This window comes from Phocoena phocoena, chromosome 1 (genome assembly GCF_963924675.1).
Source record: "Phocoena phocoena chromosome 1, mPhoPho1.1, whole genome shotgun sequence".
Classification (NCBI taxonomy): Eukaryota; Metazoa; Chordata; class Mammalia; order Artiodactyla; family Phocoenidae; genus Phocoena; species Phocoena phocoena.
The window spans coordinates 92140087-92154598 of NC_089219.1; the positions used below are offsets into that span (position 1 = coordinate 92140087).

The following is a 14512-nucleotide window of genomic DNA, read 5'->3' on the forward strand; positions in this document are numbered from 1 at the left end:
GGGAAAACTAATCAAAGAACCATTCAAGGAAAAATAGATTTTGCTGAATAGGTATGTTTTTCTGTTCAGAGATTAACATTGCTTATTGATGTACCAAAACTACAAAATTTCAGGGTAACATTAATAGTTATCCTTAACTGAATAAAACTAAGTGCTGGAAAGGTCATAATTAATTTTAAGAGTGTTGTATTTTCAATGTTTTTTATTAGGTAGGTGATTTTAGTCTCCTTAAGGAAGTATGTTTTATTCCCAATATATAAGAATTTTCAAAATATATGAATTATATTCAAAATATAAGAATTAAAACATTTTCCATTTTAAATAAATTAGATGGATGGATGGATAGATAGATAGATAGGTTTGAGTCCTTTATTCCTTTATTATCTTTATACCTGGTAGTTTATCACCAAATAATTTTTTACTTTCCAAGGTCAAATTCAAAACATAAAAACAAATGAAGACTTTGTAGTGGGTTTAGGCTTAAATGTAGTTGACTCTATCCCAGAGTGTTTCACAGTATATGACTAGGGCATAGTAGCATACAGTAGCTTTTTCACCCACTTAGCTATCTTTGGCCTTACTCTATTGGTATAAGATGGTTTTCTGTGTATTACTCCTATTTTGATGATTTTCTGAAGCTTGCATATTTGTTTTGCAAATATTTTCTGAATTGACTACAAAGATGATACTATTATTGACGGTTAACTTTGGTCTTCTTTCTGGCCTCAGAATTTCAAAGAGAGTGATCCTTATTTTCTCTACTATCTGTCAAAGCAAATGTTGAAAAAAAAAATGAGATTGGCCTTTATTCTAGATCACTCATTACTTCACTTAAAACTGGATTAGCTCTTGCAAACCTAGCCATAAAGACCAAGTCGTTGTTTATGTTTTACTTTTTTATATTTTACCTTTTGACTCTTCATTTATTTCTCCTACCCTCTCACCCTCCACCTCTGGCAACCAACAATCTGTTCTCTGTATTTATGTACTTGTTTTTTGTTTGTTTGTTTTGTTTATCATATTCCACATATAAAAGAGATTGTATGGTATTTGTCATTTATCTTTCTCTGACTTGTTTCACTTAGTATGATGCCCTTGAGGTCCATTCATGTTGTCCCAAATGACAAGATTTTATTTTTTTATGACTGAATAATACTCCATTGTATGTATATACCACATCTTCTTTATTCATCCATCCATCCATGGATGGACACAGGTTGTTTCCATATCTTGGTTATTGTAAATAATGCTGCAATGAATATGAGAGTAAAAATATCTTTTTGAGCTAGGGTTTTCATTTTCTTTGAATAAATATCCAGAAGTAGAATTGTTGTATCATATGGTAGCTCTATTTTTAATTTATTTTGAGGACTCTTCACACTGTTTTCCCTAGTGGCTGCATCAAGTTATATTTCCACCAACAGTGCACAAGGGGTTCCCTTTCTCCACATCCTGGCCAATACTTGTTATTTCTTGTCTTTCTGATAATAGCCATTCTAATAAGTGTGAGTTGACATCTCATTGTGGGGTTTTTTGTTTTGTTTTTTTGCGGTACGTGGGCCTCTCACTGTTGTGGCCTCTCCCGCTGCGGAGTAACAGGCTCCGGATGCACAGGCTCAGCGGCCATGGCCCACGGGCACAGCCGCTCCGTGGCATGTGGGATCCTCCCAGACCGGGGCACAAACCCGTGTCCCCTGTATCGGCAGGCGGACTCTCAATCACTACGCCATCAGGGAAGCCCAACATCTCATTGTGGTTTTGATTCACGTTTCTCTGATGATTAATGATGTTAAACATTCTTTTCATGTATTTGTTTGCCATCTGTATGTCTTCTATAGAAAAATGTCTATTCAGGTCCTCTGCCCATTTTTAATCAGATTTTTTTTTGCTACTGAGTTGAACAAGTTCTTTATAGATTTTGGATATTAACTCCTTATCAGATATATGATTTGAAAATAGTTTCTCCCCCTTAGTAGGTTGCCTTTTTATTTTGTTGATAGATTCCTTTGCTGTGCAGAAGATGATTTGCTGTAGTCTCACTTGTTTAGTTTTGCTTTTGTATAAATAGTATTAAGGAGCTTATTGAATTAAATTGTCTAATTTCTCAAGGGTTAATAAAAATTTAAGGGCTTCCCTGGTGGCACAGTGGTTGAGAATCTGCCTGCCAATGCAGGGGACACAGGTTTGAGCCCTGGTCTGGGAAGGTCCCACGTGCCGTGGAGCAACTAGGCCTGTGAGCCACACTACTGAGCCTGCGTGTCTGGAGCTTGTGCTCCGCAACAAGAGAGGCCACGACAGTAAGAGGCCTGCGCACCGCGATGAAGAGTGGGCCCCGCTCACCACAACTAGAGAAAGCCCTAGCACAGAAACGAAGACCCAACACAGCCAAAAAAAAAAAAAAAAAAAAAAAATTTAAGAACTTTCCCTTTTCCTCTTTAAGCACATGGTAATTAAAATAATAGAATTATGCTATGTCTTTATTTATGAAACTTATTCTGAATTGCTAATATACTTTGCTGAGTAAATTTTTATCCCTACATTACTGCTATTAATTTGAGGCAGTGTGGAAGTAGCACAATCTGATTTTCAAGAAGAATCTCTGTAATTAGTATAATTATAGTCTAAAAGAACCATATAATAAAATATTGAATTAGGTGAAGAGGAGAAAATATCTAGATAAAAAGTTAGCCTGTAATGTATGTAAGAATAGACCTAAAATTTTTCAAAATATCTTATATTTTGAAAGCTTTATTTAAATTTCTTTGTGGAATTCAAAAGAAACAAACTAGATATACATGATCTAGCAATCTAATACAAACCTAATATTAGTTTTGCACCTATGGGCAAAATAATTTTAAAAAGCATAGACATCTATATATGATTAGGTCAATATTTATATCACACAAAAATATACCTATGCTGAAGGAATACGGAATAGAGATTCAACCTCCCTACACAAAATCAGGCCTGCAGAATTGGTCTGAGAGATTTTCCCTAATATCACCTTTCAGAATTTTTCAGAGATTTCTTTTTTTCCTCCCATGAATGCCATTGGTGGCTATAGATTTACAACAGTCCTGGTAAGTGTAGCATCAATATTTCCTAAAGTATGTTCCCCTCAACAGTATTTCCAATTATGATAAATGATGGAAGAAATGTGATCACATTTTGAGAAACAATGAATTTAAAAAATCAAATATATTTATTTACTGAAGGTCTTCTCTAGGCCTATACTTTTACCACTGCCCAGACTTAGATTAAGAACTTAGAACTCTTTAATTCCATACATTCCTTCCCATGTGTTATCTTACTGTATTCCTGTATTTTAATTTTGTATATATTTTAAACCTCTCGAAACATTGAGATTGTTTTCATCAATGTTACTTCTTATTTACCCATACATCTCCTCTATTGTAGTCTCCCTTCCTGCATTGCCATATTTTCTGGGGATAATTTAGCTTTTGTTCTAGGAATTCCCTTTGATATTTCTTTTAAGTTTGTAGGCAAAACAGTCTTTCAATTTGTTTATCTGTAAACATCTTTACATAGCTATCATTTTGAAGGATATTTTCAAGAAACTTAGAATCTAGGTTGGCCCATATGTTCTTTCAGGTCTTTAAAAAAATTCATTCTGTTTTCTTTTGGTTTCTGTTGTACTGATTTAAAAGTTAGCCTTCAGTTTTACTCTTCCTATTTAACAGTGTTATGCCTTTATTTTTCTCTGGCTACTTTTAGACTTTTTGTTTGTTGCTGGTTTTCAGTTTTCTGTTTGTTTGTTTTTTTAATGATGTAAGTAGGTGCAGAGGTCCTTTTATACCTTCTTCTTGCCTTTGTAGAGCTTCCTTAATTTGTAGTTTAATTTTTTTCTGCCAGTTGTGAAAATTCCCAGTTGCTTTTCTCGTATTGCTTCTGCCCCTTCTCTCACTCATCCCATTCAAAGATCACATTACAGCTATATTACAAATTTTACCCATGTCTCATACATTGGGTGTTTCTTATAATTCTTTTTTTCTCTGTGTGTTTTATATTGGACATTTTTACTCACCTAAAGGTCAGTTCACTAGTTTTATACTTGTTCAGTGTGTGGTTAAATCTATCTGTGGAGTCATTTATTGTAAATATTATAATTTTCAATTCCAAAATATGCATTATTTTCTGGTGATATTCTCCATCTTGTCATATATTTTAGCCAACATACTAATCACAGTAACTTTAAAGTCTGTGTATGGTAACTCCAATTTTTTTCTCTTGGATTTGACCATTTGCTTCTGTTTTTTGGTTTGTTTCTTTTGCTTTTTTGTGAATTTTTTTGCATACTTGTTACATTTTAACTAAATTCTGGAGATTGTATTTGAAATTTCAGAGCTTCAGGATGATACTACCTTCCTCAAAAAGAAGATGTAATTTTTAAAGAATTCCTGTAAGGTAGTTAGAGAAAAGCAAATAACCTTGATCCAACAAGGTTTGATATAATCTGAGACTGAATTTCAGTCATCCTGAAGAACTTGTCTATTTCCAATTTTCCTTTACTCCTAGAGTTCCTCCAGAACTTTCAAATAACAACTTGATATTTCCAAAATATACCCTAATTGGTGAGCCCTGAACAGGTTTTTGTTTCTCCTCCCTGGCCATGCAATTGTCAGCAACTCTGAACTGCTATTTTCTGTTTGTTCCCTTAGTTTTTTCCATTAAAATTGGCAAATTCTTAAGGGGAAAATGCAATGTAATTTTTCCTTTTTCTTTGAGATCTTTGTTTCTCCTGGAGTCTAGCTGACTCAGTTGTTCTGTGCTGCTTACAAAAGCAGTGCGTGTATGTGTGTGTGTGTGTGTGTGTGTGTGTATGTATGTGTGTGTGTTGTATTTGTTCAATTTTTAGTTGTTCTCACAATGAGGCTTGTTTTCTGATATAGGCTATTTCTTCATAGATGGGAAGAATCAATTTTGGGTATATTAGATGAATCCAAGGACTCATATGGTTTGAATGCAAAGTGTAAGAAAAAAATGAAATTAAAGATGATCTCAAGATTTCTGGCTTGAGCAACTTAAAGAATGGACTTGTCATTAAATGAGATATGGGAAACTACAAGTGCTGCAAGTTTTGAGCAGAGAATTAGTTATAACAACTGAAGCTCAAGAATAGGAACTGGACAAGGGATATGAATATAGGAGTCATTAGCCTGCTGAGAATATTTAAAACATGTGACTAGAAGGGATTAACAAGGATGTGAATATAAATAGAGAAGAGAAACATGGACTGAACCCCAGGGTATTTTAATATTCAAAAATTAGGGAGGGCTTCCCTGTGCTTGGCCAATGGCCTCTGGGAGCCAGCAGTCAGTGACCCTCACCAGAGACTCTCCAGAAGGCCCAGGGGTACAAAAGTGGCTGTAAATCCAGCACATGCATAAACAAGTTAAAGGATTTAATATGAAGCACAGAAGCAGATAATGCCAAAAAGCAAGCAGTAGTTGGTAAACATTTAATGAGTGGGGCAGCATTTCCTTCTCCCACTGCTGCTGAGGTGGTAGAAATTAGTTGAATTCAGTATGAAATGGAATACACCAAAGGTATTATTCAGCGAATTGAAGGTCCTGGAAAAATTAAAGGTAGCACCACCAAATGCTGACCTTGAACAAGGATTCTGAGAAGGAGCTTCAAATGCTTGTGTGATTATGTAGGTTTCAGGGAGAATTGTTGTATCAGGAAATAATGAAGACATTCCACTTTCAAGACCAGCAGATCTTGAACTTATGCAGTTAACTCCCTTTAAACCACTGGCACTAAAAACACCACCTCATGTGCTTATGCTAAGTGAAAGACCACTAGATTTTATGGATTTAGAAAGACCTCCTCCAACCCCTCAAAATGAAGAAATCCATGCAATTGTCAGGCTAAAAAGAGAGTGAAAATGCTGTTTGCCGATATGGACAGCTGGTCAGAACTGACTCCATGTATAGTATTTCAAATATAGGTTCAATGGTTGAAGGAACTTCAGATGACATGACTGTTGTAGATACATCTTCATCAGGATGACAGATAATCAAACTAAATAGATGTCTACAACTTCTGGAAGCAGAGAACAAAGAAGGTTCTAAAAGAGAAATGGTCACGTATTCCATTACCGTAGCATTCTGGCTGCTTAAGAGCTGGCTCTGGTTTTGCCGCTAGAGGTAACCTCAACTCTCAAAAGTATTGTCTCAACAGCTGGAAATATAAAGAATTTGTGAACAAACAAACAAACAAAACATTAGGGAGAGATGGAGGAATCAGCAAAGAGCCTGAAGATATGCAACCAAAATGAAAAGGGGAAGACAATGAGAATGTGGTGTCCAGGAAACCATAGAATAAAATATTTTAAGAAGAGAATGAACAACTGTATTATATGCTGCTGCTAGGTCAACAATAATAGAAACTTGGCCATTATATTTAGAAACATAAATATTATTGATGACTTTTAGAAAAAAAACATTTTCAAGGAGGAAAAAAAAATCCCTCTATTTGGAGTTGGTTTAAAAAAGAAATTGAGGGGACTATTTGGAAGCAGTAAGTGTAGACAACTGTGCAAGGAATTTTGCTGTAAAAAGAAACAAAAAATTATCTCAGTAAAGAGAAAGAAAAGAAATAAAGGTGGGCTAGAAATAAAAATGTTAGGCAAGTTGTATATCAGCCAAAGGGGAAGAGGCAGTCAAGACTGTTGTTCAGTTGTTTTTATGGTTTTTTTTCAATAAACTTTATTTTTAGAGCAGTTTTAGTTTCAAAGCAAAATTGAGGGGAAGGTAATGAGATTTCCTATATCCTCCCCTGCCTGCACATATGCACAGCCTCCTGCATTACCAACATCCCCAACAAGAGTGGTACATTTGTTACAATCGATGAACTTACATTGATATATCATTATCACCCAAGTCCACAGCTTACATTTGGATTCACTCTTGGTGCTGTACATTCTACCGGTTTGGACAAATGTATAATGACATGCCTCCACCATTATAGTATCATACAGAGTACTTCCACTGCCCTAACAAGCTTCTGTGCTCTGCCTATTCATCCCTCTCTCCCCACTAACCCTTGGCAACCACTGATATTTTTACTGTCTCCACAGTTTTGCCTTTTCTAGAAGGTCATATTTATAGTTGGAATCTTACAGAATGTAGTCTTTTTAGATTGAGTTTATTTTGTTTTAATAGGAAAAATAACGTGTCAGCTAATGGCAGAAGAAGGAGATGATCATGTAAGGCAGAGGAGAGAAAGGCTGATATAATATTTTTATGGAGCCACTAACAGACACATTATTCACTCATTTAATTCTCACAAAACACTTTAAAGTAGATATTATTACTGTTATTATTACTGAAATTTTATATATGGAAAGAGGGAGGTTCTGTAATGTATTCAGTTCTACCAGTTTTGTAAACTGTATTTATCTTTTTATTTTTTTAGGATCCAAGAATTTTTTATTGGAATTTATTATTATTACAATTATTATTCATTGTGAGCTCCAAGTTCCAGTGTTTCCTTTCTATCTTATATGTAGAGGAGATTTTAACTCTCTTTCCCAAATGGATTTATTCTCCTTCACCCTTGTTCCTCAACTCTTCCTTCTCTATTTCACAAAAATCGTTGCTACAGTTATAGGATATTCAACATTGAATGGAATCATTTAATCCAGTGCCTTTATATAATACAACACACTTTGCAGACTCAGAAATATTGCTATGGTTGTAGAACTGGGACTGAAATCCCAGCTTGAATCCCAATCCAGTTTGTTTTCCTTTATGACGTGTTTCCTTGCCTCATGTCTTAGAAACTGAATTTGACCTTCAAGAGCCCAGCCTGCTTCCAGAGTCCACTGTTTTAAGCACTCTGCCTACATTGGGCTCATTGTCACTTGCAGACATTTATTCCTATCATAACTCTCGGTATATTCCAGGGTCACCTAAATATTCCCTCTATTGCCTTTTATTTTCTTGACCTCATCTTCTACAATGACCTTTTCTTGGACAATATTTTAGTCAATTACTCCATGATCATAATCTAGTCATTGATAGTCTAACTCACTTCTCACCTCACAATCTTATTCTCAACTTTCCTAGTCTTTGAGCTGGAAAGATAGGAGGCTGTTGTCAGAATCCTCTCACAGTTCTTGACCACACTAGAACCTCCTGGTTATTGTTCTTTATATGTTTCACTCTCTCTCAACCCCTTGTGCCTTTCTTTCCCTCCTTACCTGACTTAGATTTCATGGTCCTGTCGGTGTCACAATCATTGCCTCACGTACAGTCTCTATCTCCTTATAACATCTACCATACTCAACAGGAAAAATCTCATCCCCAATTAAATCCAGCTTTATTACCTTTCACTCTACACCCTAGAAGCTGTGGAAGGTCTGGCTGCAGAAACATACAGCCGTAGTGCTTGACTACCTTTGAAATTATTGACAATTAAGTACAGGTGTAACCTTAAGTTTCCCCGGCAATGCTCTTACACTTTCCCATGCCATTTCACCCTCTCACTCTCCAAGAAAACAATTTCATACTTTGCTTTCCAGTATGCCTTCCTTCCTCCTCACATTTAGTTTATGATCTTGTTTTCTATTTCACTGGGAAAAGTAGTAGAAATCAGAGCACTTCCACACTCTCCTACAAGCAAGCTCAATTTGCATCTCTACCCATCTATCTATCTGCCCTCATTTTCAACTGATGAATTTTCCTTGCTCCAAAATATTGAGAACCTCTCTGTCTGCTTGATCATCACACTTCTTATCTACTCAAGAATATTCCTAGAATTTTGCCCTCTTAATCTCTCTACATCATCAGTTTTTTCCTCACAACTTGTTTATTCTCACCATTACTTAAATAACATATTTCTTATCTTTAAGAAAACTTGTCCCTTGACCCAGACCCTCCTGCAACTACTGTACAAAGTATCTGCTCTTTACATAAAAAACACCTTGAAAGAGTTCTCTATACTCATTGTATACATTCCTCTTCGCATTCTCTCCTAAACTCCCACTTGCCTCCAGCACCTCCCCAAAAGATTTTTGCCAAGATTAGCGATAACTTAGATATGGCAACATTCAAGGTTAAATTCTCAGTTTCTGTGTTATTTGACCTATCTGCAGCATAGGTTCCAACTTCTTGAAGTCCACCTTTACTTGACCTCCAGGATCTCACTCTTCATTATCTTCCCATTGCACTGGCTGATGATTACAGTTCCTTTTGATGTTCTCTTCATTTCTAACTAAATGCCCTGGGCTTACTACTTCTTATTTTCTATACTCCCTCCTAAATCAAGATTTAAAGAGCAGGGAGGCTGGATTTAAACTTCTTCATGTGATGCCAATAACCATATTGTACTTGCTACCCATGATGGCCAGTTCATCACAGTGCCACTGTTATTCCTGTCAGGCCCTGGACTGACTGGATATGCTGCTTATCTCATTTTTGGAAACATTTACATTTCCCACTGCTTCCAGCACCTTTTCTGAAAATGAGTTTAATTGGGATAAAGTATTGACTAAACAACTGAAAGGAGAAAATGAGTTAATTCCTTTGCTGTCTGTATTTTTATTTTGTTTTACAGAACTATAAAAATGGATATAGGGAAGAATGTAAAGTGGTAAGGTGAATTGAAAGGTCTACTTAAGGTTCTGAAAGATGGCATTTTTCTTTGTGGACTTAGGAACATGAGCTTTCTGGCTATGTTTTTTGAAGGTAGAATGAAATGTGTATATTCTACAGGTGACTGTGAAAGAGCTTTCAGTAAGTCTTCTAGGGGAATGATAATTTGTATACTTCGGTGCTCACAGTGGTTGATGTGGTAGTTAATTTTTTATGACATTATGCTCACTGTGGCCTAGCCTAAGATAGTCAAACATATTTTCCCTTAGTGGAATTTTTCTACATAGCTTAAAATTTTAAACACAATGCTTAATTTCACAGTGACTTTCCATGCTTTTTCTGATATATGGAACCTCTGGCATTACAAATAATTTTATTCAACAGAAACTTTCATTTTTTAACATGGTCCTTATTTAACCATGTATAACATGACAAATGTTTGGGTAGAATTTGTCTGTTTTTATTATTTAGCTGTTTTTCTAGCAATACATTTGCTTTTCTCTTTTACTGTGTCTACCTGGTTTATAATAGCAGGTGTAGCTGCACATGCATGCCCAAACAGACACACATACGTATATGCCAATGGAGGGGAAAGTTTTTCACAGCACATATGCCCAAATTGTGCCGGTTTCAGTTAACTAGATATGGTTATTGATACGGAAGGTCACACTGCAATTTAGAAGCCGTTAAAAGGTAATGAATGTGCTTAATTGAAACCTCTGCCCAGAAGGTTTTTCTTTTCACACAGAGAAAGTAAATAGACTTGTGTATCTCTATTGTTCCCTGCAGTAATGTCTTTAGGCCAAATGGCAACGTCAAGGACTACTGACACCTGCCTAAAATGCGTGAAAAATATTCTTGATGTTTAATTCCTGCGGTGTTTACATACAGAGTTATGAATACTTCATTGGTGCAGCAGCATTAATTATCCTATAGAGAGTTATTAAGCATGGACTAATTTAAAAATCCAATTGCCATTGTGAATATCTATTTTTAAAGGCACTCTCATGATAATACATTTCATAGTATTGAATAATGACAGTCTTTGATGGTTTGTGAGGAGGTGCACTGGGAGTGTGGATTGGACACTTGAACATTTTCCACAGGCTCCTGCATGGCCATCTTATGATGAATACCCCACAGAATGAGGCAGAATAGCTTGTGTGCTTAGTTAATGGCAATATGACCCAAACACCGACAAAATAAAAATTATGGGTGTGATTTTAGGCATGAAAACAGATAATTTTGTTCATATTGAAAAGATGTAGCTAAAGTGTTATCAAAACTCAGGTCTGACTGCTTGCCACTCAAAAGCCAATACTCAAGAGGCAAGGTTGGTGGAAAGGAAAGTTTGCTTTATTTTGGAGGCTGGCAGCCATGGGAGAGGGTGGACTCATATCCATAGGGCAACTCTCCACTGATAATCACTGGGCAAGAGCTTTTAAAGGGCAGTTTCAGGGGTGTATAGGTGGAGGGAGGGGACTACATGCAGAAACAGCACAGTCAGCTCTGACAGTCATCTTGAAATTGGTTATACAGTGGTCTGATCAGCATCATCTTGATTGTTTTTAAGTACAATTAATCTTCAGTTCCAGGGTTAATTTGTTCCCATTTCTTTGAGGCCAGTTCTCAGAATTGTAGCAGCTTATGTCATGGCTACAGTCTGGTCATCATGTAGTTAACTTCTTTGATCTGGTGGGGGTTTCAGTATCTATAAAACAGCTCAAAGGCTATGGCTCAGAATATTATCTATAGCTCTTGAAGAAGAACTAAAGGTTCTTGTCTTTGTTTAATGACTAAACTATTATCATTTGGTCCTGTTGGACTATTTTCCTTTGTGTCTGTATTTACTCACTTCTGATTATTTTTTTTTCTTTGACTAAAGTTTTTCTATAAGCAAATGCAGGCTGAGGACATGGTAGCGGGTGGGGTCTGTCCTGGGAAGGCCCAATAGTGTCCTGCTCCATTTCAAAAGTGGTACATTACCATTACATTATTTTCATAGAATTGATAGATTTTTATTCTAAGAATAATTTTCTGATTAATCTTATCATTAACTGTGTATGCAGTCCCTATCCAGGGTGTGGTTTATTGTATCTGTTCTATGACCAAATAGAAATTTTGAATATAACTAAAATAATTTAGTAATTATGTTGTCAAATTCAGAACTCTTGGCATAACATCTAGTCCATGGTTCCCATATTTTTATTTTCATTATCTTGTTTTCCTTGTAGCCTTAAGATTAGTTGTCCTGAAAAATGTTCTGGTCAAGAAAAGGTAGATTCTTCTTGAAAAAAATTATGCCACTTTTAGGTGAATTGCTTAAAAAGACAAACAAGAAAACAACATAAAAGAGCCATTTTAAAGGTCACATTGCTGACAAATTGCCTATTTAAAATGGAGAGTCACCTAAACAGTGTCATAGTTCTCCAAGTCCTACTCTAAATTCTATATATGACTTTGTACTGCCATTAGACTTGCCACTGGCAGAAATCAATAAATATAGATAAAAAATGTCAAATTGTTGTTGTCTATTGATGCCACTTAAAATGTCCCCTAGAACACATGGTATTAACTGTTGCATTCTCTCTCATTTCAGGATCTGTATCCTTCACATTTTTTACCATTCATTTATATAAACCTCACAAATGTTCATTTTAACTACACAATACTTATTTTGGCAAGAAAGCATTTATAGAGCATCTACTATGTGCTGGAGGTACAAATAGGAATTACAGAAATCCATGTCTTTAGGAACAGGAAGTGTAGCAGGAAATATTTAAGTAACATTTTAACACTATCTGTGCTCTTTTAAATTGTGCATAAAAATCTAGTTAAAATATAACATTTAAGTCTAAAAATTCAGTTTTTTAGCAAATTAATAAATTTTTATTGAATTTAATCTCATGAAAGTTTAGTATCAAGCAAATACACTAAGTCCCCTACATACGAACATTCAAGTTGCTAACTTTCAAAGATGCCAACGTGTTTTCCATCAATGTCAGGCATGAGTGAAATTGCAGTTTGCTTTCCGTCTCCTACTAATGATGATTCCTCAGCTCTACTATCTCCCACTTCCTCTCCCTCCTCCAGTCAATAATGCTTGTTGTCTGTTCACTCAATGCCAGCCCGTGTATGCCAGCTGTTATACTATACTACTATACTTTTCAAGGTACTGTAAGATTAAAAATGTTTTCTTTATTTTTTATGTTTGTTTGTTTTTTATGTATTACTTGTGTGAAAAATATTATACACATATTATAGTACAGTATTATATAGTCGATTGTGTTAGTTGGGTACCTAGGCTAACTTTGTTGGACTTAACAAACAAATTGGACTTATGAATGCACTCTCGGAAGGGAACTCATTTGTATGTAGGGGATTTACTGTATGTTGTTTTAGGTTCCATCCAGGATTTACCTTTAATTACCTGGGTAATGGGAGTGGAGACCTGGATTTATAAATGTTAGAATATGTACACTGAGCTACATTATAGACCAGGCAAATAATTCCTCAAATTTGAGTCAGCTTTGAAGATTTATTTCTAGGTGAAAGGTCTTTCTATGTTTCATTTTTAAACAATCAGTGGACACTAGTGGTCAAAAAGCAATCTTATAATGCCATTTCTGATAAATATAGCTAGGAGACATTTGCCTTTTTTAAACATTTCTAACAGGTTCTTCAGGAATAGGTCCATGGTTGACCTCACTTTGCTTTACCTAAAGCAGAACCATTTCCTTTAGGTTCACACATTTGCCCACACTTACTGTGTTTTATTGTTTTGAATACTTGCAAAATATCTTTCTCCCAAAGAATTTTGAAAAATGAAACAAATAGAATAAATAACACATTTAGCAGTCCCAAAGAGTAGGTTAAATAAGGGCCAAGAGCAGAAAAGCAAGAAAAGGTAATAGGAAAGTTATAATAGTCATCAAAAAGAAGTGATAATCAAAGCAAGATAGATAGATTATCTGTCTATCAGAATTCACAGCATGGTTGAAGTAAAAAGGAATGTGTCAAGAGGAAGGACTGGGACTGGATAGGCAAAAAGAAATTGCTTGGGCTGGGAAATATTTGAATGCTCATTCATTAAGAAAATTTACCAACTTTCCCTCTTAGAATGTGTATCCTTCACTGGACACATGTATTTCCATATGGAGAAAAATGCAGAGTAACAACTTTTTTTTGCTTTTGATAAGAATATGAGTAGAATACAGTGATGAAGAGCATTAACATTTCTGATCCTGACATAAATTAGTTCATATACCAAGTATTTAAATCCCCAAGTTGAATTTCTTCATATGAAAAATAGAGACAATAATACTTATAACCCATAGGAATGTTGTAGAATTAAATGAGAAAATATTAATAAATCACATTGCTTGTGCCTCATAACTATTATTGTTTCTTTGCTCTTATTGTTTTCCATCCAGAAATAAAGGGTACTACTATTTTATACCCCATGCTGCACACACCCTTCTATGAATTTATTATTCCTTCAGACAAGGTGCTATCCAATTGTCAAGGGTAGCAATTTTAGATCAAATGATAGAGTCAATTTTCATATATCTCAACTGGTCACCTGTTTTTGAAAGTGTATACCTTCAAAATCAAACTATTATTTCATTTATAACATGGAGAGAAAATGACTTCAACAACTGACATCTCTCAGGCTCCCTTGGAGGGATACCTTTTGTAGTGGCAATATGTTCATTAAGATATCTAACAATATAATATACGTATTATAGTTTCCAGAGTTCAAATTACAAGACCAACAACTGGTTTTCATGGAGACCTGAAAGAAAACATATGGACCCAGTATCTAAACGTTTATACTTTGCTGGACTAATTCAATAAAATCATATTTATTCATACAATTTAAAAATAAGTAA

The 14512-nt window shown here is 35.2% G+C and overlaps 1 pseudogene; it reads left to right on the plus strand.

Moving 5' to 3' along the window:
• The first annotated feature begins 5672 nt into the window (after positions 1-5672).
• Positions 5673-6168, plus strand: LOC136131792 (mitochondrial fission factor pseudogene; annotated as a pseudogene).
• Positions 6169-14512: the final 8344 nt, after the last annotated feature.